The sequence below is a fragment of the Alexandromys fortis genome, unplaced genomic scaffold, assembly GCF_014885135.2.
Source record: "Alexandromys fortis isolate MF-2015 unplaced genomic scaffold, M_Fortis_MF-2015_v1.1 scaffold_21, whole genome shotgun sequence".
NCBI classification, from domain to species: Eukaryota; Metazoa; Chordata; class Mammalia; order Rodentia; family Cricetidae; genus Alexandromys; species Alexandromys fortis.
This window is the reverse complement of record NW_026067905.1, coordinates 4,557,414-4,563,413: the sequence shown is the minus strand read 5'-3', so window position 1 is coordinate 4,563,413 and position 6,000 is coordinate 4,557,414. Positions and strand designations below refer to the sequence as shown.

Genomic DNA, 6,000 nt, shown 5'->3' with positions numbered 1-6,000 from the left:
AAAAAATTATATTTAAAAAAAATAAAAAAATTAAAAAATTAAAAAAAAAAGGAAGGCGAGCTTAGTTTTAGCTCGTGGTCTGCATTCATGGCAGTTAGCTCTATGCCTCTGAATATCAGTGAAACAGAACAGAATGGAGTGGTTGTGTGACAAAGAAAGCTGGTTGGAAAGTAAAGTCAGAGCAGAAGTGCCTGGCATCACAACAATCTTGTCGAAGTGATACCAGCAATATGCTCATTTCTTCCCACTAACCCTACATACCATAAACTCTTAGCATGTTAACCACCGGCCCACAGCATTAAACCAACAGGCCTTTAACACATGGGTATTAGGAAATATTTCAGACCCAAGATATAACAGCACTCATCATTAGGTTGACGTGTAGAGGATAAAGACTATGTACAGGAAGGTTTACTTGTGGATGTGAACAAGAATATCAGCAGTACTTACAGACATGGATTAAAGTAGTGTGTTTTCATGAGGCATGAGATTCAGTGTGGGAGCCAATGCTCCTTACAAAAATTAAACATATTTCTAAAACTGATAAACAGGTTGCAGAGATGTTACAAGTGTGTATTGCTTTTGCAGAGGACCCAAGTTAAATTCCCAGCACTCACATCAGGGGTTTCTTGTACACTTGTAACTCTAGCTCCTGGAAGATCTGATGCCTCTGAGCCCGACAGGCAGCTGCAAGAACAGGCAGCAAAACCTCATACAAACACCCCATGTGCGTTAGTAAAGTGCTTGCCTAGCATAAATAAAGCCCCAGATGTGATTCCCAGAACCACATACATTGTTTATTTTATCCGATACTAATAGCGCTCCAGCCAGTGAATGCTAGCTTTAGCGGTCTGTGTTATTACCTGACATACACAACATACAAATATAAAGCCCAATTTTCTTTGAAGTGACAACCATATCTCCAGAAAATGCAAACACAAGACAGTTTGACTAGAGATCTGAATCAACCCTCCTTAGAGTGAAAGGACACTTTCTTCATTTTTTTCCTTTAAAAGAATGTATTGTTTGTTTCATGTGTATATGTGTGTCACTGAGTATAAGTAAGTAAACTTGCGCATGCTGGTGGGTGCGGTGTCCAGAAAAGACGTCAAATCCCCTGGAGATATAGACTGTTGTGAGCTGCATGGAGTAGGTGCTGAGGACAAAGTCTGGGTCCTCTCCCAAAGCAGCAAGTGCTTTTGACTGCTGAGCCATCTCTTTAGCCTCAAGGACACCATGTGTCAGTCACCATTGTCACTTATGAACTGGCTGGACAGGCTTAGTGTTGGATGTTAGAATACACAGAACTGAAAAAGTCAGCTGGTAAACTTCCTGCCAACAAAACTCAACCTTTGGAGTGAAAGACCAAATTTCATAAATCTTGTATCTAGCACTCTGACCTCCGTATATTCTGAGTGCTAGAAGATGTGGGTCACCAGTGAAGTTAACAAGTGTGACTAGTGACTAATTTCGCTATTGCAAAGTGGCAATGAATTGATAATTAGAACGTGATGTAACTCAGTAAATCTAAATTTTTTTCAAATAAAGTCCCATATTCCCAAGTCATAGAAATAAATAATGCTGCAAAATCAATTAGTGAATTTTAATTTAATTCTACATAAATCATTTATTAATTGGATTACTGTTTCCATGGTGCAACTAATATTTAAGCAATTACTACTTGATGACTTTTGCTATAATATTAAATAGCAATATCCATGGGACCCAAATCTCATAAAATAGTAATCCCTTTCCAAACAGATCATGAAGACAGACTGAGCATAAAAGTATATCACACTTTACAACAAAATAAGTTTGAAACAGCCATTAGAATTCATCTATTAATAAGTCTCATGAAGAGTAAAGATGAATGCCGGTATTCCCCTTTGTTTGTTATGGCATCTATATAGCACTTTTTTCTTTAAAATGATTAGTTATTTCACTATGTTGTCTTGCACGCTGATATTGAAGTCTAGCTGATGAATACACGTTTTTCTCTTTTAATTTCTAATATGTTACATCGTAATAAGCCATGCAAAATCTCTTCATTTTAAGAATATGAGAAAAAAAAAGATGCTGCCCTCAGAGAGTTTTCAGGGGAGCAGAATGGAGCTCTAAGCCCGGAGAGAAGAAAGAAGTCAGTAGTCTTACAGAGAAATTATAGACCGTGTGGCATCTAGAGCCGCAGTGATAACAGACATGTAAGCTTCTCAAAGACTAACAGCCTTAGAGAAGGGAGAGCAATCCTCTTGTTTTCCTGGAACTTTCAGACCACTTCTTGGGAGTTGGTGAAGAAAGAAAGTTTAAACACCCAGGTCCCTGTTACAACCATCGGGGTTGCCGAGCTGTGGCAAAATGGATGCTAACGTAAAAGATAACGTGATTTTGAGGGTTGTCGTGCCAGTCACTTAAGGTGCTCAAGCAAGTCACGGGAACACTCCGTTTTATTTGCGCAGCAGCTGATAAGCTGAAAGGACAACGAACAAACTTCACTGAGGCCTAGTAAATGATTACACACAGCCAGAGCCGCCGGCTGCTCGCTCACTCTCAGCATTGCTGACGGCAAAGGAAGAAAAGACGGTGAAAACACGAAGGTACGGTGCTCTATGAGATAATATAAAGAAGTTTTCAACACGATGTTTGCTCTATACAGTTGTAAAAATTCTCGCTTTATTCAAAAGCACTACTTCTTCAATGCAATTAGAAATCCATAAGGAATTTCCATTTCTCTCTTTCTGTTGCGCAGTCTGTCGACAGATTAATTTCAAATGTTGTCTTCCGTATTACTAGTTGAAAGAGCAGGGTGTAGCAGGAATTATTACTGTTATAATTTAGCTTTTGAGATTCAAGGTAAAAAAATTAAATTTTAAAAGACTCAGAAAGGTTTTATTATATATCATGATAGATCTGTACTTTCTCCTGGGCCAAAGTACAAGTAAAATTTAAGGAAAGAATGGAGTACAATAAAAGAATTTGAGTTCCTGATGACGGGGCAAACGCTGAATAAGCGTGCTGAACTGAAGTGCAGTCTTTATGAAGAATGAATATTGAGTTCTCAAGATGCCAAGGGCAAGAAAATAAAGCCATTTATCCGTAAGCTGTGAATTAGTACTCTCCCTCTGCTGGCTTATGAAGATGGCTTCCGATGGAACTGCATACCCCGCTGGCTGTTATCTCTTTCAATGCCACGCGGAATTTCAAATCTGAGAACCCGTAACCCTGATACAAACTTTCATTTTTACCATTATGTTTATAAGGTGGAAAACAAAATTTCACACACTGTACAGAATATTTAAAGATACTCTTAAGGCATTTAATGTATTAAATGTCCCACGCATGTTGATGTTCTAGGTATTTAATATATAATTGTGACCAAGTGCTGGCATAAATGAAAGTGTCGTCGCTTTGCTTAGTCCCAGGCTTCACAGATACTAGATATTCATTAAAGTTATAGTCTTTTACATATAACAAAAGAAGAAAGTCCACAATTCTAACAGGCAATTAAATGAAATTAAAATTCCTAAGAAGAACAGGTGAGCTCTGTGCATGTGTGTGTATCTATACAAAGATGTAGAGACAGAAATAGGAAGAATGAAAAATTTAAAGTTTCAAATTGTTTTGGAATAAAGTTAAGAACTTTATATTTAGTTCTAAGAAGTTTAAAGTTACTCTCAGAAAACCATAAGTCACTCAAAATTAAAGTTAGTTGAGATTTCAATGACCAAATAACATTTAACTGTAAATATATATTTATTTATACAAATTTACACATGCATATATTTTGCAATTAGAGTTTTAAATTTGAGGCCTCCGGAAGATTGAGTTTATGGGAATATTGCCCTACTTGCTGCTTGCACAAACAAACTAAAACTGAACAAATAGAAAGTCAAAACCAAAGCATGCCCCAAGGATGGGCAGGTGGGGGTTTCCAGCGCAAGGCAGAGGCAACCAGCCTTGGGGTGAATTAGCGAAGCGATGGAACAGTGGTACCAGAGTAAAGGTCACACCCGGAAGCCAAGAGCTCAGCTCAGTGGAGAGCTTCTCACAGAACCATGCGGAAGGCCTCGCATAAGCAGCATGCCAGAAGGTGATCATTCTGCTGTCCTTAGTTCAAACTACTTAGCACACAAGGTTCTTGTGTTTTAAATATTTTTCCCCAAACTCCCAACACAAATAGAATGCTCATTTTAAAACCTTTATTTACTCAACTCAAGTAAAGTTCCAACACAGAAATAATCAATGGTTCCTTTCAAAAAGCTTTTTGAACTATCTGAAAATATGGTCTTTTCTTAACATCCTAAGATGAACGTGCTGTTGAATCAAACCTGAATTCTTAAGAAATTGCATGCTTCGTTTGATTATGGTAATGAGACTCAGGAAAGGCCAGCTGTCTCCTGTCACAGGCAAACACAATGCATGCCCTGTAATTGGAGGGAACATAGTAACTAGAGGAGTGGTAGAGGTTAGCTTGTTCTGGATGAGGGGTATCCAGGCATCCGGAGGCCTGCTTGCTCTCAGCCTTAATCCTGCTCCCACCCACAAACAAGCGGCAGCACTGAGTAGCTGGAGAAGCTTTCCGTGTCCACAAGATGGCTCTCTGCAACAGTGAAAAGCAGGTTTGCTTCCTGGAAAAAAAAAAAAAAAAAAAAAAAAAAGCCTATGCAGGTTTATTAACATCCACCTTGGATGACTTTGGAAAACAGAATACATACTCACACTCTGCTTCCCTCTCTACAAGAAATGGAAAGCTATCCATGCCTTTCTTTAGCTGTGGCCTACCTTTCTGTCTGAAAAACACCAGCACATAGCAGTTTAGAGATTTTCACTGTATGGCCATCCATGGATTTTGTGTGGGATTCTTTTCCGTGTCCAATGCGCAACAGGGACAGCTTCACCTGCACAGGTAAAAAAAAAAGGAAAAAAAAAAAAAAAAAAAAAAAAAGCCTATGCAGGTTTATTAACATCCACCTTGGATGACTTTGGAAAACAGAATACATACTCACACTCTGCTTCCCTCTCTACAAGAAATGGAAAGCTATCCATGCCTTTCTTTAGCTGTGGCCTACCTTTCTGTCTGAAAAACACCAGCACATAGCAGTTTAGATACTGACTGCACCTAAAAAGGAAACTAGACATATGAACAGAACCGGTTATCAGAAGAATTCATCAATTGATCGAAGATAATGCCAACTACTCTTTTCTTTAATGTCAAATTATTGCATCTATATGAATTTCATTTTGTGTCATATAATTGCAGGAGATACGAAATCTTTGTGATGTTAGAGAATCAAAATGCAAAACTAGATGGCTTTAGAAGTTGCAATAGTTAGTGCCAGTCAAAAGTGAGAAACTTTTGACTTCAGCTGTAGGAACAAAGAAAAAGCTGAGGGTGGAGTGGGGAGTAGAAGGAGATCATTTATTCTGGGAAGGGAGCAAACGTTCTGTGGATTCATGTGTGGAACTGAGAAAGTGAAACACTGACTTTAACAAATTGTTTATTTTGTGTGCTTAGATCTACAGTGTCTGTGACGATGGGAACATTGCAAATTTACAACACCTTCATTTAAGTCTCCAGCAGGGATTTTATTCTTCGGTGAAATGGAAGTCACTGTATTTAGAACAGGAATGTCCACTTTAATCATCAACTAATCATTTTCAGGAATAGTTGGCAGTTTTAGGTATGGTCAATTTCATTCATCTAAGAGCAAGTTTAGGAGTTGTCAGTTACATGACAGAATGTGTGGCCACGGGGCACTAAGTTAACTGAGAGTGTAATGATGTTTATGGATTGCTACAAACACAAGAGAGCTACAAACATGTTGTAAGTTACCTTTTGGGGGTGACTTCTGCTGTGGTCCAACCACAGTGGGGTCGTACATTCCAGGATAGGGACATATATGGATTAGAAACGTTAGGTAGGAGGAACGGAGATATGAAAGAAATACAGAGACACAGGTTCTGGGAGGGCAACTCAGTGACTACTGAATCCTGAATTTGCCC

At 38.6% G+C, this 6,000-nt stretch overlaps 1 protein-coding gene across 6 annotated transcripts in view; it reads left to right on the top strand.

The window, feature by feature from the left end:
• The first annotated feature begins 2,468 nt into the window (after window positions 1-2,468).
• The window catches only part of Pik3c2g (phosphatidylinositol-4-phosphate 3-kinase catalytic subunit type 2 gamma), a 364,020-nt gene continuing 360,488 nt past the window's right edge, over window positions 2,469-6,000 (top strand). For all 6 annotated transcript variants that reach the window (XM_050135167.1, XM_050135166.1, XM_050135168.1 and 3 more), the window contains exon 1: window positions 2,469-2,594. The gene's annotated coding sequence lies outside the window, so the exon portion shown is untranslated. The remainder of the gene's footprint in view (window positions 2,595-6,000) is intronic.